The sequence below is a fragment of the Oncorhynchus mykiss genome, chromosome 13 (assembly GCF_057628025.1).
Source record: "Oncorhynchus mykiss isolate SJ-2025 chromosome 13, ASM5762802v1, whole genome shotgun sequence".
Classification (NCBI taxonomy): domain Eukaryota; kingdom Metazoa; phylum Chordata; class Actinopteri; order Salmoniformes; family Salmonidae; genus Oncorhynchus; species Oncorhynchus mykiss.
Window position 1 is genome coordinate 4,410,141 of NC_143034.1, and position 22,239 is coordinate 4,432,379.

Genomic DNA, 22,239 nt, shown 5'->3' on the forward strand with positions numbered 1-22,239 from the left:
TACGATGGAAGAAAGAGCAACATCAGATAAATTAAGATTTTTAAAAAGAGAATCAAAAAAAGATGAAGGACGCAAGAGCAACATGAGATACATAAAGATTTTAAAGAAGAAAATGAAAAAGAAGACTAAAATACAAGGGAGTGCAGACGCTCTAGGTAACTGATTAGAAAGTGTGAATATTTTGCCAGAGCTGGGTAGTGTGGCCGAGCGGTCTAAGGCGCTGGATTTAGGCTCCAGTCTCTAAGGAGGCGTGGGTTCAAATCCCACCACTGCCATCTTTATTGAGTTTGTTTGCGCAAGCTATCACATGTTCTGCTTTATTTCAGTGTTTTTACTTTCATGCAGGGCCATGCAAGGGAGAAAAGAAGCAATGTTGTGTGTCACGGATGGGGTTCCAACTCAATAGTGTAGTCCATCGCCTTAACCAACCAGCCACCAAGTTCTGTGCCCGCGCGCTGGCAATTGCACCTCCTACTGGTGGTTGTTCATGTCAATTCCTTGATTGAAAAAAAGGAAAGTTGTGATGGTCTGTGCGACGACCAAGCAGTCCATTTTAACAGTGGGAACTGTGGCCGAGCTGTCCAGAGAACTGGATTTAAGGACCCAGTCTTTCGGAGGTGTCGGTTCAAAGTCCACCGCTGCAAGTTTTTCTCAACAGAAAACTGTAATGTAATTTCAAACAAGGCCACCAAGGACACCGGACAAATAAAGGGAATCCAGCCTTTACCCTCATTCCCACGTCTGTTATTGCAATTATCTGCCGTGTTTTTCTAATTCAATCTGCTTCAGACATGAAAGCAGAAACTAATTCTAGGTTTATACGATGGAAGAAAGAGCAACATCAGATAAATTAAGATTTTTAAAAAGAGAATCAAAAAAAGATGAAGGACGCAAGAGCAATATGAGATACATAAAGATTTTAAACAAGAAAATGAAAAAGAAGACTAAAATACAAGGGAGTGCAGACGCTCTAGGTAACTGACGAGAAAGTGTGAATATTTTGCCAGAGCTGGGTAGTGTGGCCGAGCGGTCTAAGGCGCTGGATTTAGGCTCCAGTCTCTAAGGAGGCGTGGGTTCAAATCCCACCACTGCCATCTTTATTGAGTTTGTTTGCGCAAGCTATCACATGTTCTGCTTTATTTCAGCGTTTTTACTTTCATGCAGGGCCATGCAAGGGAGAAAAGAAGCAATGTTGTGTGTCACGGATGGGGTTCCAACTCAATAGTGTAGTCCATCGCCTTAACCAACCAGCCACCAAGTCCTGTGCTCTCACGGTGGCAGTTGCACCTCCTACCGGTGGTTCTTCACGTCAAATCCTTGATTGGAAAAAAGGAAAGTTGTGATGGTCTGTGCGACAACCAAGCAGTCCATTTTAACAGTGGGAACTGTGGCCGAGCTGTCCAGAGAACTGGATTTAAGGACCCAGTCTTTCGGAGGTGTAGGTTCAAAGTCCACCTCTGAAACTTTTTCTCAACAGAAAACTGTAATGTAATTTCAAACAAGGCCACCAAGGACACCGGACAAATAAAGGGAATCCAGCCTTTACCCTAATTCAAACGTCTGTTATTGCAATTATCTGCCGTGTTTTTCTAATTCAATCTGCTTCAGACATAAAAGCAGAAACGAATTCTAAGTTTATACGATGGAAGAAAGAGCAACATCAGATAAATTAAGATTTTTAAAAAGAGAATCAAAAAAAGATGAAGGACGCAAGAGCAACATGAGATACATAAAGATTTTAAAGAAGAAAATGAAAAAGAAGACTAAAATACAAGGAAGTACAGACGCTCTAGGTAACTGACGAGAAAGTGTAAATATTTTGCCAGAGCTGGGTAGTGTGGCCGAGCGGTCTAAGGCGCTGGATTAAGGCTCCAGTCTCTAAGGAGGCGTGGGTTCAAATCCCACCACTGCCATCTTTATTGAGTTTTTTTGCGCAAGCTATCACATTTTCTGCTTTGTTTCAGGGTTTTTACTTTCATGTCGCCCATGCAAGGGAGAAAAGAAGCAATGTTGTGTGTCACGGATGGGGTTCCAACTCAATAGTGTAGTCCATCACCTTAACCAATCAGCCACCAAGTCCTGTGCTCTCGCTGTGGCAGTTGCACCTCCTACCGGTGGTTGTTCACGTCAAAGCCTAGATTGTAAACAAGGAAAGTTGGGCTGGGCTGTGCGACGACCTAGCAGTCCATTTTAACAGTGGGTACTGTGGCCAAGCTGTCCAGAGAACTGTATTTAAGGATCCAGTCTTTCAGAGGTGTGGGTTCAAAGTCCACCGCTTTAACTTTTTCTCAACAAAAAACTGTAATGTAATTTCAAACAAGGCCACCAAGGACACCGGACAAATAAAGGGAATCCATCCTTTACCCTAATTCCCACCTCTGTTTTTGAAAAAATTCTGCTGTGTTTTTCAGATTCAATCTGCTTCAGACATAAAAGCAGAAACTTATTTTCAGTGTACACAATGGAAGAAAGAGCAACATCAGATAAATTAAGATTTTTAAAAAGAGAATCAAAAAAAGATGAAGGACGCAAGAGCAACATGAGATACATAAAGATTTTAAAGAAGAAAATGAAAAAGAAGACTAAAATACAAGGGAGTGCAGACGCTCTAGGTAACTGACGAGAAAGTTTGGAAATCTTGCCAGAGCTGGGTAGTGTGGCCGAGCGGTCTAAGGCGCTGGATTAAGGCTCCAGTCTCTAAGGAGGCGTGGGTTCAAATCCCACCACTGCCATCTTTATTGAGTTTGTTTGCGCAAGCTATCACATGTTCTGCTTTATTTCAGTGTTTTTACTTTCATGCAGGGCCATGCAAGGGAGAAAAGAAGCAATGTTGTGTGTCACGGATGGGGTTCCAACTCAATAGTGTAGTCCATCACCTTAACCAACCAGCCACCAAGTCCTGTGCCCCCACGGTGGCAGTTGCACCTCCTACCGGTAGTTGTTCACGTCAAATCCTTGATTGGAAAAAAGGAAAGTTGTGATGGTCTGTGCGATGACCAAGCAGTCTATTTTAACAGTGGGAACTGTGGCCAAGCTGTCCAGAGAACTGGATTTAAGGACCCAGTCTTTCAGAGGTGTCGGTTCAAAGTCCACCACTGCAACTTTTTCTCAACAGAAAACTGTAATGTAATTTCAAACAAGGCCACCAAGGACACCGGAAAATAAAGGGAATCCAGCCTTTACCCTCATTCCCACGTCTATTATTGCTATTATCTGCCGTGTTTTTCTAATTCAGTCTGCTTCAGACATAAAAGCAGAAACTAATTCTAAGTTTATACGATGAAAGAAAGAGCAACATCAGATAAATTAAGATTTTTAGAAAGAGAATCAAAAAAAGATGAAGGACGCAAGAGCAACATGAGATACATAAAGATTTTAAAGAAGAAAATGAAAAAGAAGACTAAAATACAAGGAAGTGCAGACGCTCTAGGTAACTGACGAGAAAGTTTGGAAATCTTGCCAGAGCTGGGTAGTGTGGCCGAGCGGTCTAAGGCGCTGGATTAAGGCTCCAGTCTCTAAGGAGGCGTGGGTTCAAATCCCACCACTGCCATCTTTATTGAGTTTGTTTGCGCAAGCTATCACATGTTCTGCTTTATTTCAGTGTTTTTACTTTCATGCAGGGCCATGCAAGGGAGAAAAGAAGCAATGTTGTGTGTCACGGATGGGGTTCCAACTCAATAGTGTAGTCCATCACCTTAACCAACCAGCCACCAAGTCCTGTGCCCCCACGGTGGCAGTTGCACCTCCTACCGGTAGTTGTTCACGTCAAATCCTTGATTGGAAAAAAGGAAAGTTGTGATGGTCTGTGCGATGACCAAGCAGTCTATTTTAACAGTGGGAACTGTGGCCAAGCTGTCCAGAGAACTGGATTTAAGGACCCAGTCTTTCAGAGGTGTCGGTTCAAAGTCCACCACTGCAACTTTTTCTCAACAGAAAACTGTAATGTAATTTCAAACAAGGCCACCAAGGACACCGGAAAATAAAGGGAATCCAGCCTTTACCCTCATTCCCACGTCTATTATTGCTATTATCTGCCGTGTTTTTCTAATTCAGTCTGCTTCAGACATAAAAGCAGAAACTAATTCTAAGTTTATACGATGAAAGAAAGAGCAACATCAGATAAATTAAGATTTTTAGAAAGAGAATCAAAAAAAGATGAAGGACGCAAGAGCAACATGAGATACATAAAGATTTTAAAGAAGAAAATGAAAAAGAAGACTAAAATACAAGGGAGTGCAGACGCTCTAGGTAACTGACGAGAAAGTGTGGAAATCTTGCCAGAGCTGGGTAGTGTGGCAGAGCGGTCTAAGGCGCTGGATTAAGGCTCCAGTCTCTAAGGACGCGTGGGTTCAAATCCCACCACTGCCATCTTTATTGAGTTTGTTTGCGCAAGCTATCACATGTTCTGCTTTATTTCAGTGTTTTTACTTTCATGCAGGGCAATGCAAGGGAGAAAAGAAGCAATGTTGTGTGTCACGGATGGGGTTCCAACTCAATAGTGTAGTCCATCGCCTTAACCAACCAGCCACCAAGTTCTGTGCCCCCACGGTGGCAGTTGCACCTCCTACCGGTAGTTGTTCACGTCAAATCCTTGATTGGAAAAAAGGAAAGTTGTGATGGTCTGTGCGATGACCAAGCAGTCTAGTTTAACAGTGGGAACTGTGGCCAAGCTGTCCAGAGAACTGGATTTAAGGACCCAGTCTTTCAGAGGTGTCGGTTCAAAGTCCACCACTACAACTTTTTCTCAACAGAAAACTGTAATGTAATTTCAAACAAGGCCACCAAGGACACCGGAAAATAAAGGGAATCCAGCCTTTACCCTAATTCCCACGTCTGTTATTGCAATTATCTGCCGTGTTTTTCTAATTCAATCTTCTTCAGACATAAAAGCAGAAACTAATTCTAAGTTTATACGATGGAAGAAAGAGCAACATCAGATAAATTAAGATTTTTAAAAAGAGAATCAAAAAAAGATGAAGGACGCAAGAGCAACATGAGATACATAAAGATTTTAAAGAAGAAAATGAAAAAGAAGACTAAAATACAAGGGAGTGCAGACGCTCTAGGTAACTGATTAGAAAGTGTGAATATTTTGCCAGAGCTGGGTAGTGTGGCCGAGCGGTCTAAGGCGCTGGATTTAGGCTCCAGTCTCTAAGGAGGCGTGGGTTCAAATCCCACCACTGCCATCTTTATTGAGTTTGTTTGCGCAAGCTATCACATGTTCTGCTTTATTTCAGCGTTTTTACTTTCATGCAGGGCCATGCAAGGGAGAAAAGAAGCAATGTTGTGTGTCACGGATGGGGTTCCAACTCAATAGTGTAGTCCATCGCCTTAACCAACCAGCCACCAAGTTCTGTGCCCGCGCGCTGGCAATTGCACCTCCTACTGGTGGTTGTTCATGTCAATTCCTTGATTGAAAAAAAGGAAAGTTGTGATGGTCTGTGCGACGACCAAGCAGTCCATTTTAACAGTGGGAACTGTGGCCGAGCTGTCCAGAGAACTGGATTTAAGGACCCAGTCTTTCGGAGGTGTCGGTTCAAAGTCCACCGCTGCAAGTTTTTCTCAACAGAAAACTGTAATGTAATTTCAAACAAGGCCACCAAGGACACCAGACAAATAAAGGGAATCCAGCCTTTACCCTCATTCCCACGTCTGTTATTGCAATTATCTGCCGTGTTTTTCTAATTCAATCTGCTTCAGACATGAAAGCAGAAACTAATTCTAGGTTTATACGATGGAAGAAAGAGCAACATCAGATAAATTAAGATTTTTAAAAAGAGAATCAAAAAAAGATGAAGGACGCAAGAGCAATATGAGATACATAAAGATTTTAAACAAGAAAATGAAAAAGAAGACTAAAATACAAGGGAGTGCAGACGCTCTAGGTAACTGACGAGAAAGTGTGAATATTTTGCCACAGCTGGGTAGTGTGGCCGAGCGGTCTAAGGCGCTGGATTTAGGCTCCAGTCTCTAAGGAGGCGTGGGTTCAAATCCCACCACTGCCATCTTTATTGAGTTTGTTTGCGCAAGCTATCACATGTTCTGCTTTATTTCAGCGTTTTTACTTTCATGCAGGGCCATGCAAGGGAGAAAAGAAGCAATGTTGTGTGTCACGGATGGGGTTCCAACTCAATAGTGTAGTCCATCGCCTTAACCAACCAGCCACCAAGTCCTGTGCTCTCACGGTGGCAGTTGCACCTCCTACCGGTGGTTCTTCACGTCAAATCCTTGATTGGAAAAAAGGAAAGTTGTGATGGTCTGTGCGACGACCAAGCAGTCCATTTTAACAGTGGGAACTGTGGCCGAGCTGTCCAGAGAACTGGATTTAAGGACCCAGTCTTTCGGAGGTGTAGGTTCAAAGTCCACCTCTGAAACTTTTTCTCAACAGAAAACTGTAATGTAATTTCAAACAAGGCCACCAAGGACACCGGACAAATAAAGGGAATCCAGCCTTTACCCTAATTCAAACGTCTGTTATTGCAATTATCTGCCGTGTTTTTCTAATTCAATCTGCTTCAGACATAAAAGCAGAAACGAATTCTAAGTTTATACGATGGAAGAAAGAGCAACATCAGATAAATTAAGATTTTTAAAAAGAGAATCAAAAAAAGATGAAGGACGCAAGAGCAACATGAGATACATAAAGATTTTAAAGAAGAAAATGAAAAAGAAGACTAAAATACAAGGAAGTACAGACGCTCTAGGTAACTGACGAGAAAGTGTAAATATTTTGCCAGAGCTGGGTAGTGTGGCCGAGCGGTCTAAGGCGCTGGATTAAGGCTCCAGTCTCTAAGGAGGCGTGGGTTCAAATCCCACCACTGCCATCTTTATTGAGTTTTTTTGCGCAAGCTATCACATTTTCTGCTTTGTTTCAGGGTTTTTACTTTCATGTCGCCCATGCAAGGGAGAAAAGAAGCAATGTTGTGTGTCACGGATGGGGTTCCAACTCAATAGTGTAGTCCATCACCTTAACCAATCAGCCACCAAGTCCTGTGCTCTCGCTGTGGCAGTTGCACCTCCTACCGGTGGTTGTTCACGTCAAAGCCTAGATTGTAAACAAGGAAAGTTGGGCTGGGCTGTGCGACGACCTAGCAGTCCATTTTAACAGTGGGTACTGTGGCCAAGCTGTCCAGAGAACTGTATTTAAGGATCCAGTCTTTCAGAGGTGTGGGTTCAAAGTCCACCGCTTTAACTTTTTCTCAACAAAAAACTGTAATGTAATTTCAAACAAGGCCACCAAGGACACCGGACAAATAAAGGGAATCCATCCTTTACCCTAATTCCCACCTCTGTTTTTGAAAAAATTCTGCTGTGTTTTTCAGATTCAATCTGCTTCAGACATAAAAGCAGAAACGAATTTTCAGTGTACACAATGGAAGAAAGAGCAACATCAGATAAATTAAGATTTTTAAAAAGAGAATCAAAAAAAGATGAAGGACGCAAGAGCAACATGAGATACACAAAGATTTTTAAGAAGAAAATGAAAAAGAAGACTAAAATACAAGGGAGTGCAGACGCTCTAGGTAACTGACGAGAAAGTGTGGAAGCTTGCCAGAGTTGGGTAGTGTGGCCGAGCGGTCTAAGGCGCTGGATTAAGGCTCCAGTCTCTAAGGAGGCGTGGGTTCAAATCCCACCACTGCCATCTTTATTGAGTTTGTTTGCGTAAGCTATCTCATGTTCTGCTTTATTTCAGCGTTTTTACTTTCATGCAGGGCCATGCAAGGGAGAAAAGAAGCAATGTTGTTGGTCACGGATGGGGTTCCATCTCAATAGTGTAGTCCATCGCCTTAACCAACCAGCCACCAAGTCTTGTGCCCCCGCGGTGGCAGTTGCACCTCCTACCGGTGGTTGTTCACGTCAAATCCTTGATTGGAAAAAAGGAAAGTTGTGATGGTCTGTGGGACGACCCAGCAGTCCATTTTAACAGTTGGTACTGTGGTCGAGCTGTCCAGAGAACTGGATTTAAGGACCCAGTCTTTCGGAGGTGTCGGTTCAAAGTCCACCGCTGCAACTTTTTCTCAACAGAAAACTGTAATGTAATTTCAAACAAGGCCACCAAGGACACCGGAAAATAAAGGGAATCCAGCCTTTACCCTAATTCCCACGTCTGTTATTGCAATTATCTGCCGTGTTTTTCTAATTCAATCTGCTTCAGACTTGAAAGCACAAACTAATTCTAAGTTTATACGATGGAAGAAAGAGCAACATCAGATAAATTAAGATTTTTAAAAAGATAATCAAAAAAAGATGAAGGACGCAAGAGCAACATGAGATACATAAAGATTTTAAAGAAGAAAATGAAAAAGAAGACTAAAATACAAGGGAGAGCAGACGCTCTAGGTAACTGACGAGAAAGTGTGAATGTTTTGTCAGAGTTGGGTAGTGTGGCCGAGCGGTCCAAGGTGCTGGATTAAGGCTCCAGTCTCTAAGGAGGCGTGGGTTCAAATCCCACCACTGCCATCTTTATTGAGCATGTTTGCACAAGCTATCAGATGTTCTGCTTTATTTCAGCGTTTTTACTTTCATGCAAGGGAGAAAAGAAGCAATGTTGTGTGTCACGGATGGGGTTCCAACTCAATAGTGTAGTCCATCGCCTTAACCAACCAGCCACCAAGTCTTGTGACCCCGCGGTGGCAGTTGCACCTCCTACCGGTGGTTGTTCACGTCAAATCCTTGATTGGAAAAAAGGAAAGTTGTGATGGTCTGTGGGACGACCCAGCAGTCCATTTTAACAGTTGGTACTGTGGTCGAGCTGTCCAGAGAACTGGATTTAAGGACCCAGTCTGCTTTATTTCAGCGTTTTTACTTTCATGTAGGGCCATGCAAGGGAGAAAAGAAGCAATGTTGTGTGTCACGGATGGGGTTCCAACTCAATAGTGTAGTCCATCACCTTAACCAACCAGCCACCAAGTCCTGTGCTCTCACGGTGGCAGTTGCACCTCCTACTGGTGGTTGTTCACGTCAAATCCTTGATTGGAAAAAAGGAAAGTTGTGATGGTCTGTGCAACGACCCAGCAGTCCATTTTAACAGTGGGTACTGTGGCCGAGCTGTCCAGAGAACTGGATTTAAGGACCCAGTCTTTAGGAGGTGTCGGTTCAAAGTCCACCGCTGCAACTTTTTCTCAACAGAAAACTGTAATGTAATTTCAAACAAGGCCACCAAGGACACCGAACAAATAAAGGGAATCCAGCCTTTACCCTAATTCCCAAGTCTGTTATTACAATTATCTGCCGTGTTTTTCTAATTCAATCTGCTTCAGACATAAAAGCAGAAACTAATTCTAAGTTTATACGATGAAAGAAAGAGCAACATCAGATAAAATACGATTTTTAAAAAGAGAATCAAAAAAAGATGAAGGACGCAAGAGCAACATGAGATACATAAAGATTTTAAAGAATAAAATGAAAAAGTAGACTAAAATACAAGGGAGTGCAGACGCTCTAGTTAACTGACGAGAAAGTGTTAAAATCTTGCCAGTGTTTGGTAGTGTGGCCGAGTGGTCTAAGGCGCTGGATTTAGGCTCCAGTCTCTAAGGAGGCGTGGGTTCAAATCCCACCACTGCCATCTTTATTGAGCATGTTTGCACAAGCTATCACATTTTCTGCTTTGTTTCAGGGTTTTTACTTTCATGTCGCCCATGCAAGGGAGAAAAGAAGCAATGTTGTGTGTCACGGATGGGGTTCCAACTCAATAGTGTAGTCCATCACCTTAACCAATCAGCCACCAAGTCCTGTGCTCTCGCTGTGGCAGTTGCACCTCCTACCGGTGGTTGTTCACGTCAAAGCCTAGATTGTAAACAAGGAAAGTTGGGCTGGGCTGTGCGACGACCTAGCAGTCCATTTTAACAGTGGGTACTGTGGCCAAGCTGTCCAGAGAACTGTATTTAAGGATCCAGTCTTTCAGAGGTGTGGGTTCAAAGTCCACCGCTTTAACTTTTTCTCAACAAAAAACTGTAATGTAATTTCAAACAAGGCCACCAAGGACACCGGACAAATAAAGGGAATCCATCCTTTACCCTAATTCCCACCTCTGTTTTTGAAAAAATTCTGCTGTGTTTTTCAGATTCAATCTGCTTCAGACATAAAAGCAGAAACGAATTTTCAGTGTACACAATGGAAGAAAGAGCAACATCAGATAAATTAAGATTTTTAAAAAGAGAATCAAAAAAAGATGAAGGACGCAAGAGCAACATGAGATACATAAAGATTTTTAAGAAGAAAATGAAAAAGAAGACTAAAATACAAGGGAGTGCAGACGCTCTAGGTAACTGACGAGAAAGTGTGGAAGCTTGCCAGAGTTGGGTTGTGTGGCCGAGCGGTCTAAGGCGCTGGATTAAGGCTCCAGTCTCTAAGGAGGCGTGGGTTCAAATCCCACCACTGCCATCTTTATTGAGTTTGTTTGCGTAAGCTATCTCATGTTCTGCTTTATTTCAGCGGTTTTACTTTCATGCAGGGCCATGCAAGGGAGAAAATAAGCAATGTTGTGTGTCACGGATGGGGATCCGACTCAATAGTGTAGTCCATCGCCTTAACCAATTAGCCACCAAATCCTGTGCCCCCGCAGTGGCAGTTGCACCTCCTACCGGTGGTTGTTCACGTCAAATCCTTGATTGGAAAAAAGGAAAGTTGTGATGGTCTGTGCGACGACCAAGCAGTCCATTTTAACAGTGGGAACTGTGGCCGAGCTGTCCAGAGAACTGGATTTAAGGACCCAGTCTTTCGGAGGTGTCGGTTCAAAGTCCACCGCTGCAACTTTTTCTCAACAGAAAACTGTAATGTCATTTCAAACAAGGCCACCAAGGACACCGGACAAATAAAGGGAATCCAGCCTTTACCCTAATTCCCACGTCTGTTATTGCAATTATCTGCCATGTTTTTCTAATTCAATCTGCTTCAGATATAAAAGCAGAAACTAATTCTAAGTTTATACGATGAAAGAAAGAGCAACATCAGATAAATTAAGATTTTTAGAAAGAGAATCAAAAAAAGATGAAGGACGCAAGAGCAACATGAGATACATAAAGATTTTAAAGAAGAAAATGAAAAAGAAGACTGAAATACAAGGGAGTGCAGACGCTCTAGGTAACTGACGAGAAAGTGTGAATATTTTGCCAGAGCTGGGTAGTGTGGCCGAGCGGTCTAAGGCGCTGGATTAAGGCTCCAGTCTCTAAGGAGGCGTGGGTTCAAATCCCACCACTGCCATCTTTATTGAGTTTGTTTGCGCAAGCTATCACATGTTCTGCTTTATTTCAGAGTTTTTACTTTCATGCAGGGCCATGCAAGGGAGAAAATAAGCAATGTTGTGTGTCACGGATGGGGATCCGACTCAATAGTGTAGTCCATCGCCTTAACCAATTAGCCACCAAATCCTGTGCCCCCGCAGTGGCAGTTGCACCTCCTACCGGTGGTTGTTCACGTCAAATCCTTGATTGGAAAAAAGGAAAGTTGTGATGGTCTGTGCGACGACCAAGCAGTCCATTTTAACAGTGGGAACTGTGGCCGAGCTGTCCAGAGAACTGGATTTAAGGACCCAGTCTTTTGGAGGTGTCGGTTCAAAGTCCACCGCTGCAACTTTTTCTCAACAGAAAACTGTAATGTAATTTCAAACAAGGCCACCAAGGACACCGGACAAATAAAGGGAATCCAGCCTTTACCCTAATTCCCACGTCTGTTATTGCAATTATCTGCCGTGTTTTTCTAATTCAATCTGCTTCAGACATAAAAGCAGAAACTAATTCTAAGTTTATACCATGAAAGAAAGAGCAACATCAGATAAATTAACATTTTTAGAAAGAGAATCAAAAAAAGATGAAGGACGCAAGAGCAACATGAGATACATAAAGATTTTAAAGAAGAAAATGAAAAAGAAGACTGAAATACAAGGGAGTGCAGACGCTCTAGGTAACTGACGAGAAAGTGTGAACATTTTGCCACAGCTGGGTAGTGTGGCCGAGCGGTCTAAGGCGCTGGATTAAGGCTCCAGTCTCTAAGGAGGCGTGGGTTCAAATCCCACCACTGCCATCTTTATTGAGTTTGTTTGCGCAAGCTATCACATGTTCTGCTTTATTTCAGAGTTTTTACTTTCATGCAGGGCCATGCAAGGGAGAAAATAAGCAATGTTGTGTGTCACGGATGGGGATCCGACTCAATAGTGTAGTCCATCGCCTTAACCAATTAGCCACCAAATCCTGTGCCCCCGCAGTGGCAGTTGCACCTCCTACCGGTGGTTGTTCACGTCAAATCCTTGATTGGAAAAAAGGAAAGTTGTGATGGTCTGTGCGACGACCAAGCAGTCCATTTTAACAGTGGGAACTGTGGCCGAGCTGTCCAGAGAACTGGATTTAAGGACCCAGTCTTTCGGAGGTGTCGGTTCAAAGTCCACCGCTGCAACTTTTTCTCAACAGAAAACTGTAATGTCATTTCAAACAAGGCCACCGGACAAATAAAGGGAATCCAGCCTTTACCCTCATTCCCACGTCTGTTATTGCTATTATCTGCCGTGTTTTTCTAATTCAATCTGCTTCAGACATAAAAGCAGAAACTAATTCTAAGTTTATACGATGGAAGAAAGAGCAACATCTGATAAATTAACATTTTTAGAAAGAGAATCAAAAAAAGATGAAGGACGCAAGAGCAACATGAGATACATAAAGATTTTAAAGAAGAAAATGAAAAAGAAGACTGAAATACAAGGGAGTGCAGACGCTCTAGGTAACTGACGAGAAAGTGTGAATACTTTGCCACAGCTGGGTAGTGTGGCCGAGCGGTCTAAGGCGCTGGATTAAGGCTCCAGTCTCTAAGGAGGCGTGGGTTCAAATCCCACCACTGCCATCTTTATTGAGTTTGTTTGCGCAAGCTATCACATGTTCTGCTTTATTTCAGAGTTTTTACTTTCATGCAGGGCCATGCAAGGGAGAAAATAAGCAATGTTGTGTGTCAAGGATGGGGATCCGACTCAATAGTGTAGTCCATCGCCTTAACCAACCAGCCACCAAGTCCTGTACCCCCACGGTGGCAGTTGCACCTCCTACCGGTGGTTGTTCACGTCAAATCCTTGATTGGAAAAAAGGAAAGTTGTGATGGTCTGTGCGACGACCAAGCAGTCCATTTTAACAGTTGGTACTGTGGCCGAGCTGTCCAGAGAACTGGATTTAAGGACCCAGTCTTTCGGAGGTGTCGGTTCAAAGTCCACCGCTTTAACTTTTTCTCAACAGAAAACTGTAATGTCATTTCAAACAAGGCCACCAAGGACACCGGACAAATAAAGGGAATCCAGCATTTACCCTAATTCCCACGTCTGTTATTGCAATTATCTGCCGTGTTTTTCTAATTCAATCTGCTTCAGATATAAAAGCAGAAACTAATTCTCAGTTTATACGATGAAAGAAAGAGCAACATCAGATAAATTAAGATTTTTAGAAAGAGAATCAAAAAAAGATGAAGGACGCATGAACAACATGAGATACATAAAGATTTTAAAGAAGAAAATGAAAAAGAAGACTGAAATACAAGGGAGTGCAGACGCTCTAGGTAACTGACGAGAAAGTGTGAATATTTTGCCACAGCTGGGTAGTGTGGCCGAGCGGTCTAAGGCGCTGGATTAAGGCTCCAGTCTCTAAGGAGGCGTGGGTTCAAATCCCACCACTGCCATCTTTATTGAGTTTGTTTGCGCAAGCTATCACATGTTCTGCTTTATTTCAGAGTTTTTACTTTCATGCAGGGCCATGCAAGGGAGAAAATAAGCAATGTTGTGTGTCACGGATGGGGATCCGACTCAATAGTGTAGTCCATCGCCTTAACCAACCAGCCACCAAGTCCTGTGTTCTCACGGTGGCAGTTGCACCTCCTACCGGTGGTTGTTCACGTCAAATCCTTGATTGGAAAAAAGGAAAGTTGTGATGGTCTGTGGGACGACCCAGCAGTCCATTTTAACAGTGGGTACTGTGGCCGAGCTGTCCAGAGAACTGGATTTAAGGACCCAGTCTTTCGGAGGTGTCGGTTCAAAGTCCACCACTGCAACTTTTTCTCAACAGAAAACTGTAAAGTAATTTCAAACAAGGCCAGCAAGGACACCGGAAAATAAAGGGAATCCAGCCTTTACCCTAATTCCCACGTCTGTTATTGCAATTATCTGCCATGTTTTTCTAATTCAATCTGCTTCAGATATAAAAGCAGAAACTAATTCTCAGTTTATACGATGAAAGAAAGAGCAACATCAGATAAATTAAGATTTTTAGAAAGAGAATCAAAAAAAGATGAAGGACGCAAGAGCAACATGAGATACATAAAGATTTTAAAGAAGAAAATGAAAAAGAAGACTGAAATACAAGGGAGTGCAGACTTTCTAGGTAACTGACGAGAAAGTGTGAATATTTTGCCAGAGCTGGGTAGTGTGGCCGAGCGTTCTAAGGCGCTGGATTAAGGCTCCAGTCTCTAAGGGGGCGTGGGTTCAAATCCCACCACTGCCATCTTTATTGAGTTTGTTTGCGCAAGCTATCACATTTTCTGCTTTATTTCAGCGGTTTTACTTTCATGCAGGGCCATGCAAGGGAGAAAAGAAGCAATGTTGTGTGTCACGGATGGGGTTCCAACTCGATAGTGTAGTCCATCGCCTTAACCAACCAGCCACCAAGTCCTGTGCCCCCGCGGTGGCAGTTGCACCTCCTACCGGTGGTTGTTCACGTCAAATCCTTGATTGGAAAAAAGGAAAGTTGTGATGGTCTGTGGGACGACCCAGCAGTCCATTTTAACAGTTGGTACTGTGGCCGAGCTGTCCAGAGAACTGGATTTAAGGACCCAGTCTTTCGGAGGTGTCGGTTCAAAGTCCACCGCTGCAACTTTTTCTCAACAGAAAACTGTAATGTAATTTCAAACAAGGCCACCAAGGACACCGGACAAATAAAGGGAATCCAGCCTTTACCCTCATTCCCACGTCTGTTATTGCAATTATCTGCCGTGTTTTTCTAATTCAATCTGCTTCAGACATAAAAGCAGAAACTAATTCTAAGTTTATACCATGAAAGAAAGAGCAACATCAGATAAATTAACATTTTTAGAAAGAGAATCAAAAAAAGATGAAGGACGCAAGAGCAACATGAGATACATAAAGATTTTAAAGAAGAAAATGAAAAAGAAGACTGAAATACAAGGGAGTGCAGACGCTCTAGGTAACTGACGAGAAAGTGTGAATATTTTGCCACAGCTGGGTAGTGTGGCCGAGCGGTCTAAGGCGCTGGATTAAGGCTCCAGTCTCTAAGGAGGCGTGGGTTCAAATCGCACCACTGCCATCTTTATTGAGTTTGTTTGCGCAAGCTATCACATGTTCTGCTTTATTTCAGAGTTTTTACTTTCATGCAGGGCCATGCAAGGGAGAAAAGAAGCAATGTTGTGTGTCACGGATGGGGTTCCAACTCAATAGTGTAGTCCATCGCCTTAACCAACCAGCCACCAAGTCCTGTGCCCCCACGGTGGCAGTTGCACCTCCTACCGGTAGTTGTTCACGTCAAATCCTTGATTGGAAAAAAGGAAAGTTGTGATGGTCTGTGCGACGACCAAGCAGTCCATTTTAACAGTTGGTACTGTGGCCGAGCTGTCCAGAGAACTGGATTTAAGGACCCAGTCTTTCGGAGGTGTCGGTTCAAAGTCCACCGCTTTAACTTTTTCTCAACAGAAAACTGTAATGTCATTTCAAACAAGGCCACCAAGGACACCGGACAAATAAAGGGAATCCAGCCTTTACCCTAATTCCCACGTCTGTTATTGCAATTATCTGCCATGTTTTTCTAATTCAATCTGCTTCAGATATAAAAGCAGAAACTAATTCTCAGTTTATACGATGAAAGAAAGAGCAACATCAGATAAATTAACATTTTTAGAAAGAGAATCAAAAAAAGATGAAGGACGCAAGAACAACATGAGATACATAAAGATTTTAAAGAAGAAAATGAAAAAGAAGACTGAAATACAAGGGAGTGCAGACGCTCTAGGTAACTGACGAGAAAGTGTGAATATTTTGCCACAGCTGGGTAGTGTGGCCGAGCGGTCTAAGGCGCTGGATTAAGGCTCCAGTCTCTAAGGAGGCGTGGGTTCAAATCCCACCACTGCCATCTTTATTGAGTTTGTTTGCGCAAGCTATCACATGTTCTGCTTTATTTCAGAGTTTTTACTTTCATGCAGGGCCATGCAAGGGAGAAAATAAGCAATGTTGTGTGTCACGGATGGGGATCCGACTCAATAGTGTAGTCCATCGCCTTAACCAACCAGCCACCAAGTCCTGTGTTCTCACGGTGGCAGTTGCACCTCCTACCGGTGGTTGTTCACGTCAAATCCTTGATTGGAAAAAAGGAAAGTTGTGATGGTCTGTGGGACGACCCAGCAGTCCATTTTAACAGTTGGTACTGTGGCCGAGCTGTCCAGAGAACTGGATTTAAGGACCCAGTCTTTCGGAGGTGTCGGTTCAAAGTCCACCGCTGCAACTTTTTCTCAACAGAAAACTGTAATGTAATTTCAAACAAGGCCACCAAGGACACCGGACAAATAAAGGGAATCCAGCCTTTACCCTCATTCCCACGTCTGTTATTGCAATTATCTGCCGTGTTTTTCTAATTCAATCTGCTTCAGACATAAAAGCAGAAACTAATTCTAAGTTTATACGATGAAAGAAAGAGCAACATCAGATAAATTAAGATTTTTAGAAAGAGAATCAAAAAAAGATGAAGGACGCAAGAGCAACATGAGATACATAAAGATTTTAAAGAAGAAAATGAAAAAGAAGACTAAAATACAAGGAAGTGCAGACGCTCTAGGTAACTGACGAGAAAGTTTGGAGATCTTGCCAGAGCTGGGTAGTGTGGCTGAGTGGTCTAAGGCGCTGGATTTAGGCTCCAGTCTCTAAGGAGGCGTGGGTTCAAATCCCACCACTGCCATCTTTATTGAGTTTGTTTGCGCAAGCTATCACATGTTCTGCTTTATTTCAGCATTTTTACTTTCATGTAGGGCCATGCAAGGGAGAAAAAAATCAATGTTGTGTGTCACGTATGGGGTTCCAACTCAATAGTGTAGTCCATCGCCTTAACCAACCAGCCACCAAGTCCTGTGCTCTCACGGTGGCAGTTGCACCTCCTACCGGTGGTTGTTCATGTCAAATCCTTGATTGGAATTAAGGAAAGTTGTGATGGTCTGTGGGACGACCCAGCAGTCCACTTTAACAGTTGGTACTGTGGCCGAGCTGTCCAGAGAACTGGATTTAAGGATCCAGTCTTTCAGAGGTGTGGGATCAAAGTCCACCGCTTTAACTTTTTCTCAACAGAAAACTGTAATGTAATTTCAAACAAGGCCAGCAAGGACACCGGAAAATAAAGGGAATCCAGCCTTTACCCTCATTCACACGTCTATTATTGCTATTATCTGCCGTGTTTTTCTAATTCAATCTGCTTCAGACATAAAAGCAGAAACTAATTCTAAGTTTATACGATGGAAGAAAGAGCAACATCAGATAAATTAAGATTTTTAGAAAGAGAATCAAAAAAAGATGAAGGACGCAAGAGCAACATGAGATACATAAAGATTTTAAAGAAGAAAATGAAAAAGAAGACTAAAATACAAGGAAGTGCAGACGCTCTAGGTAACTGACGAGAAAGTTTGGAAATCTTGCCAGAGCTGGGTAGTGTGGCCGAGCGGTCTAAGGCGCTGGATTAAGGTTCCAGTCTCTAAGGAGGCGTGGGTTCAAATCCCACCACTACCATCTTTATTGAGTTTGTTTGCGCCAGCTATCACATGTTCTGCTTTATTTCAGCGTTTTTACTTTCATGCAGGGCCATGCAAGGGAGAAAATAAGCAATGTTGTGTGTCACGGATGGGGTTCCAACTCGATAGTGTAGTCCATCGCCTTAACCAACCAGCCACCAAGTCCTGTGCCCCCGCGGTGGCAGTTGCACCTCCTACCGGTGGTTGTTCACGTCAAATCCTTGATTGGAAAAAAGGAAAGTTGTGATGGTCTGTGGGACGACCCAGCAGTCCATTTTAACAGTCGGTACTGTGGCCGAGCTGTCCAGAGAACTGGATTTAAGGACCCAGTCTTTCGGAGGTGTCGGTTCAAAGTCCACCGCTGCAACTTTTTCTCAACAGAAAACTGTAATGTAATTTCAAACAAGGCCACCAAGGACACCGGACAAATAAAGGGAATCCAGCCTTTACCCTCATTCCCACGTCTGTTATTGCAATTATCTGCCGTGTTTTTCTAATTCAATCTGCTTCAGACATAAAAGCAGAAACTAATTCTAAGTTTATACCATGAAAGAAAGAGCAACATCAGATAAATTAAGATTTTTAGAAAGAGAATCAAAAAAAGATGAAGGACGCAAGAGCAACATGAGATACATAAAGATTTTAAAGAAGAAAATGAAAAAGAAGACTGAAATACAAGGGGGTGCAGACGCTCTAGGTAACTGATGAGAAAGTGTGAATATTTTCCCACAGCTGGGTAGTGTGGCCGAGCGGTCTAAGGCGCTGGATTAAGGCTCCAGTCTCTAAGGAGGCGTGGGTTCAAATCCCAACACTGCCATCTTTATTGAGTTTGTTTGCGCAAGCTATCACATTTTCTGCTTTATTTCAGCGGTTTTACTTTCATGCAGGGCCATGCAAGGGAGAAAAGAAGCAATGTTGTGTGTCACGGATGGGGTTCCAACTCGATAGTGTAGTCCATCGCCTTAACCAACCAGCCACCAAGTCCTGTGCCCCCGCTGTGGCAGTTGCACCTCCTACCGGTGGTTGTTCACGTCAAATCCTTGATTGGAAAAAAGGAAAGTTGTGATGGTCTGTGGGACGACCCAGCAGTCCATTTTAACAGTTGGTACTGTGGCCGAGCTGTCCAGAGAACTGGATTTAAGGACCCAGTCTTTCGGAGGTGTCGGTTCAAAGTCCACCGCTGCAACTTTTTCTCAACAGAAAACTGTAATGTAATTTCAAACAAGGCCACCAAGGACACCGGACAAATAAAGGGAATCCAGCCTTTACCCTCATTCCCACGTCTGTTATTGCAATTATCTGCCGTGTTTTTCTAATTCAATCTGCTTCAGACATAAAAGCAGAAACTAATTCTAAGTTTATACCATGAAAGAAAGAGCAACATCAGATAAATTAACATTTTTAGAAAGAGAATCAAAAAAAGATGAAGGACGCAAGAGCAACATGAGATACATAAAGATTTTAAAGAAGAAAATGAAAAAGAAGACTGAAATACAAGGGAGTGCAGACGCTCTAGGTAACTGACGAGAAAGTGTGAATATTTTGCCACAGCTGGGTAGTGTGGCCGAGCGGTCTAAGGCGCTGGATTAAGGCTCCAGTCTCTAAGGAGGCGTGGGTTCAAATCCCACCACTGCCATCTACATTGAGTTTGTTTGTGCAAACTATCACATGTTCTGCTTTATTTCAGCATTTTTACTTTCATGTCGCCCATGCAAGGGAGAAATTAGCAAATGCTGTGTGGCACAGATTGGGTTCTGTTAGTGTTTAAATACTGGAGAGTTGAGACCCAATCACGGACGCTGGACAGAGTGGATTTCAGTTGTAACAAAAGACAGTTTTAATGAGTCAGAGATATCTTGTTCTGCAGTTTTACGTGCACTGTCTAAGGCGCTGGATTAAGGCTCCAGTCTCTAAGGAGGCGTGGGTTCAAATCCCACATCTTTATTGAGTTTGTTTGCGCAAGCTATCACATGTTCTGCTTTATTTAATGGTTTTTACTTTCATGTCGGACCATGCAAGGGAGAAAAGAAGCAACGTTGTGTGTCACGGATGGGGTTCCAACTCAATAGTGTAGTCCATTGCCTTAACCAACCAGCCACCAAGTCCTGTGCCCCCGCGGTGGCAGTTGCACCTCCTACCGGTGGTTGTTCACGTCAAAGACTTGATTGTAAACAAGGAAAGTTGGCCTGGTCTATGCGAAGACCTAGCAGTCCATTTAAACAGTGGGTACTGTGGCCAAGCTGTCCAGAGAACTGTATTTAAAAAGAGAATCAAAAAAGATGAAGGACGCAAGAGCAACATGAGATACATAAAGATTTTCAAGAAGAAAATGAAAAAGAAGACTAAAATACAAGGGAGTGCAGACGCTCTAGGTAACTGACGAGAAAGTGTGAATATTTTGCCAGAGCTGGGTAGTGTGGCCGAGCGGTCTAAGGCGCTGGATTTAGGCTCCAGTCTCTAAGGAGGCGTGGGTTCAAATCCCACCACTGCCATCTTTATTGAGTTTGTTTGCGCAAGCTATCACATGTTCTGCTTTATTTCAGCGTTTTTACTTTCATGTAGGGCCATGCAAGGGAGAAAAGAAGCAATGTTGTGTGTCACGGATGGGGTTCCAACTCAATAGTGTAGTCCGTCGCCTTAACCAACCAGCCACCAAGTCCTGTGCTCTCACGGTGGCAGTTGCACCTCCTACCGGTGGTTGTTCATGTCAAATCCCTGATTGGAATAAAGGAAAGTTGTGATGGTCTGTGGGACGACCCAGCAATCCATTTTAACAGTTGGTACTGTGGGCGAGCTGTCCAGAGAACTGGATTTAAGGACCCAGTCTTTCAGAGGTGTCGGTTCAAAGTCCACCACTGCAACTTTTTCTCAACAGAAAACTGTAATGTAATTTCAAACAAGGCCACCAAGGACACCGGAAAATAAAGGGAATCCAGCCTTTACCCGAATTCCCACATCTGTTATTGCAATTATCTGCCGTGTTTTTCTAATTCAGTCTGCTTCAGACATAAAAGCAGAAGCGAATTCTAATTTTATACGATGGAAGAAAGAGCAACATCAGATAAATTAAGATTTTTAAAAAGAGAATCAAAAAAAGATGAAGGACGCAAGAGCAACATGAGATACATAAAGATTTTAAAGAAGAAAATGAAAAAGAAGACTAAAATACAAGGGAGTGCAGACGCTCTAGGTAACTGACGAGAAAGTGTGGAAATCTTGCCAGAGCTGGGTAGTGTGGCCGAGCGGTCTAAGGCGCTGGATTTAGGCTCCAGTCTCTAAGGAGGCGTGGTTTCAAATCCCACCACTGCCATCTTTATTGAGTTTGTATGCGCAAGCTATCACATGTTCTGCTTTATTTCAGCGTTTTTACTTTCATGCAGGGCCGTGCAAGGGAGAAAAGAAGCAATGTTGTGTGTCACGGATGGGGTTCCAACTCAATAGTGTAGTCCATCGCCTTAACCAACCAGCCACCAAGTCCTGTGCTCTCACGGTGGCAGTTGCACCTCCTACCGGTGGTTGTTCACGTCAAATCCTTGATTGGAAAAAAGGAAAGTTGTGATGGTCTGTGGGACGACCCAGCAGTCCATTTTAACAGTTGGTACTGTGGGCGAGCTGTCCAGAGAACTGGATTTAAGGACCCAGTCTTTCAGAGGTGTCGGTTCAAAGTCCACCACTACAAATTTTTCTCAACAGAAAACTGTAATGTAATTTCAAACAAGGCCACCAAGGACACCGGACAAATAAAGGGAATCCAGCCTTTACCCTCATTCCCACGTCTATTATTGCAATTATCTGCCGTGTTTTTCTAATTCAATCTGCTTCAGACATAAAAGCAGAAACTAATTCTAAGTTTATACGATGGAAGAAAGAGCAACATCAGATAAATTAAGATTTTTAGAAAGAGAATCAAAAAAAGATGAAGGACGCAAGAGCAACATGAGATACATAAAGATTTTAAAGAAGAAAATGAAAAAGAAGACTGAAATACAAGGGGGTGCAGACGCTCTAGGTAACTGATGAGAAAGTGTGAATATTTTCCCACAGCTGGGTAGTGTGGCCGAGCGGTCTAAGGCGCTGGATTAAGGCTCCAGTCTCTAAGGAGGCGTGGGTTCAAATCCCACCACTGCCATCTTTATTGAGTTTGTTTGCGCAAGCTATCACATTTTCTGCTTTATTTCAGCGGTTTTACTTTCATGCAGGGCCATGCAAGGGAGAAAAGAAGCAATGTTGTGTGTCACGGATGGGGTTCCAACTCGATAGTGTAGTCCATCGCCTTAACCAACCAGCCACCAAGTCCTGTGCCCCCGCTGTGGCAGTTGCACCTCCTACCGGTGGTTGTTCACGTCAAATCCTTGATTGGAAAAAAGGAAAGTTGTGATGGTCTGTGGGACGACCCAGCAGTCCATTTTAACAGTTGGTACTGTGGCCGAGCTGTCCAGAGAACTGGATTTAAGGACCCAGTCTTTCGGAGGTGTCGGTTCAAAGTCCACCGCT

General features: G+C 43.2%; 27 non-coding genes across 27 annotated transcripts; all 27 read left to right on the forward strand.

Annotated features, from left to right (window-relative positions):
* The first annotated feature begins 193 nt into the window (after positions 1-193).
* trnal-aag (transfer RNA leucine (anticodon AAG)) lies at positions 194-275 on the forward strand. The gene has a single exon. It is a non-coding gene; the product is annotated as a tRNA-Leu (tRNA).
* Positions 276-1,012: 737 nt separating this feature from the next.
* Positions 1,013-1,094, forward strand: trnal-aag (transfer RNA leucine (anticodon AAG)). The gene has a single exon. It is a non-coding gene; the product is annotated as a tRNA-Leu (tRNA).
* A 737-nt stretch (positions 1,095-1,831) lies between these two features.
* trnal-aag (transfer RNA leucine (anticodon AAG)) lies at positions 1,832-1,913 on the forward strand. The gene has a single exon. It is a non-coding gene; the product is annotated as a tRNA-Leu (tRNA).
* Positions 1,914-2,650: 737 nt separating this feature from the next.
* trnal-uag (transfer RNA leucine (anticodon UAG)) lies at positions 2,651-2,732 on the forward strand. Its single transcript has one exon. It is a non-coding gene; the product is annotated as a tRNA-Leu (tRNA).
* A 736-nt stretch (positions 2,733-3,468) lies between these two features.
* Positions 3,469-3,550, forward strand: trnal-aag (transfer RNA leucine (anticodon AAG)). Its single transcript has one exon. It is a non-coding gene; the product is annotated as a tRNA-Leu (tRNA).
* Positions 3,551-4,286: 736 nt separating this feature from the next.
* On the forward strand, positions 4,287-4,368 carry trnal-aag (transfer RNA leucine (anticodon AAG)). Its single transcript has one exon. It is a non-coding gene; the product is annotated as a tRNA-Leu (tRNA).
* Positions 4,369-5,104: 736 nt separating this feature from the next.
* trnal-uag (transfer RNA leucine (anticodon UAG)) lies at positions 5,105-5,186 on the forward strand. The gene has a single exon. It is a non-coding gene; the product is annotated as a tRNA-Leu (tRNA).
* A 737-nt stretch (positions 5,187-5,923) lies between these two features.
* trnal-aag (transfer RNA leucine (anticodon AAG)) lies at positions 5,924-6,005 on the forward strand. Its single transcript has one exon. It is a non-coding gene; the product is annotated as a tRNA-Leu (tRNA).
* Positions 6,006-6,742: 737 nt separating this feature from the next.
* On the forward strand, positions 6,743-6,824 carry trnal-uag (transfer RNA leucine (anticodon UAG)). The gene has a single exon. It is a non-coding gene; the product is annotated as a tRNA-Leu (tRNA).
* A 736-nt stretch (positions 6,825-7,560) lies between these two features.
* On the forward strand, positions 7,561-7,642 carry trnal-aag (transfer RNA leucine (anticodon AAG)). Its single transcript has one exon. It is a non-coding gene; the product is annotated as a tRNA-Leu (tRNA).
* A 736-nt stretch (positions 7,643-8,378) lies between these two features.
* On the forward strand, positions 8,379-8,460 carry trnal-aag (transfer RNA leucine (anticodon AAG)). The gene has a single exon. It is a non-coding gene; the product is annotated as a tRNA-Leu (tRNA).
* Positions 8,461-9,483: 1,023 nt separating this feature from the next.
* Positions 9,484-9,565, forward strand: trnal-uag (transfer RNA leucine (anticodon UAG)). The gene has a single exon. It is a non-coding gene; the product is annotated as a tRNA-Leu (tRNA).
* A 736-nt stretch (positions 9,566-10,301) lies between these two features.
* trnal-aag (transfer RNA leucine (anticodon AAG)) lies at positions 10,302-10,383 on the forward strand. Its single transcript has one exon. It is a non-coding gene; the product is annotated as a tRNA-Leu (tRNA).
* A 737-nt stretch (positions 10,384-11,120) lies between these two features.
* On the forward strand, positions 11,121-11,202 carry trnal-aag (transfer RNA leucine (anticodon AAG)). Its single transcript has one exon. It is a non-coding gene; the product is annotated as a tRNA-Leu (tRNA).
* Positions 11,203-11,939: 737 nt separating this feature from the next.
* trnal-aag (transfer RNA leucine (anticodon AAG)) lies at positions 11,940-12,021 on the forward strand. The gene has a single exon. It is a non-coding gene; the product is annotated as a tRNA-Leu (tRNA).
* A 728-nt stretch (positions 12,022-12,749) lies between these two features.
* Positions 12,750-12,831, forward strand: trnal-aag (transfer RNA leucine (anticodon AAG)). The gene has a single exon. It is a non-coding gene; the product is annotated as a tRNA-Leu (tRNA).
* Positions 12,832-13,568: 737 nt separating this feature from the next.
* trnal-aag (transfer RNA leucine (anticodon AAG)) lies at positions 13,569-13,650 on the forward strand. The gene has a single exon. It is a non-coding gene; the product is annotated as a tRNA-Leu (tRNA).
* Positions 13,651-14,386: 736 nt separating this feature from the next.
* trnal-aag (transfer RNA leucine (anticodon AAG)) lies at positions 14,387-14,468 on the forward strand. Its single transcript has one exon. It is a non-coding gene; the product is annotated as a tRNA-Leu (tRNA).
* A 737-nt stretch (positions 14,469-15,205) lies between these two features.
* trnal-aag (transfer RNA leucine (anticodon AAG)) lies at positions 15,206-15,287 on the forward strand. Its single transcript has one exon. It is a non-coding gene; the product is annotated as a tRNA-Leu (tRNA).
* A 737-nt stretch (positions 15,288-16,024) lies between these two features.
* Positions 16,025-16,106, forward strand: trnal-aag (transfer RNA leucine (anticodon AAG)). Its single transcript has one exon. It is a non-coding gene; the product is annotated as a tRNA-Leu (tRNA).
* A 737-nt stretch (positions 16,107-16,843) lies between these two features.
* On the forward strand, positions 16,844-16,925 carry trnal-uag (transfer RNA leucine (anticodon UAG)). The gene has a single exon. It is a non-coding gene; the product is annotated as a tRNA-Leu (tRNA).
* A 736-nt stretch (positions 16,926-17,661) lies between these two features.
* trnal-aag (transfer RNA leucine (anticodon AAG)) lies at positions 17,662-17,743 on the forward strand. The gene has a single exon. It is a non-coding gene; the product is annotated as a tRNA-Leu (tRNA).
* Positions 17,744-18,480: 737 nt separating this feature from the next.
* On the forward strand, positions 18,481-18,562 carry trnal-aag (transfer RNA leucine (anticodon AAG)). The gene has a single exon. It is a non-coding gene; the product is annotated as a tRNA-Leu (tRNA).
* A 737-nt stretch (positions 18,563-19,299) lies between these two features.
* On the forward strand, positions 19,300-19,381 carry trnal-aag (transfer RNA leucine (anticodon AAG)). Its single transcript has one exon. It is a non-coding gene; the product is annotated as a tRNA-Leu (tRNA).
* A 774-nt stretch (positions 19,382-20,155) lies between these two features.
* On the forward strand, positions 20,156-20,237 carry trnal-uag (transfer RNA leucine (anticodon UAG)). Its single transcript has one exon. It is a non-coding gene; the product is annotated as a tRNA-Leu (tRNA).
* A 736-nt stretch (positions 20,238-20,973) lies between these two features.
* On the forward strand, positions 20,974-21,055 carry trnal-uag (transfer RNA leucine (anticodon UAG)). Its single transcript has one exon. It is a non-coding gene; the product is annotated as a tRNA-Leu (tRNA).
* Positions 21,056-21,792: 737 nt separating this feature from the next.
* Positions 21,793-21,874, forward strand: trnal-aag (transfer RNA leucine (anticodon AAG)). The gene has a single exon. It is a non-coding gene; the product is annotated as a tRNA-Leu (tRNA).
* The last annotated feature ends 365 nt before the right edge of the window (positions 21,875-22,239 follow it).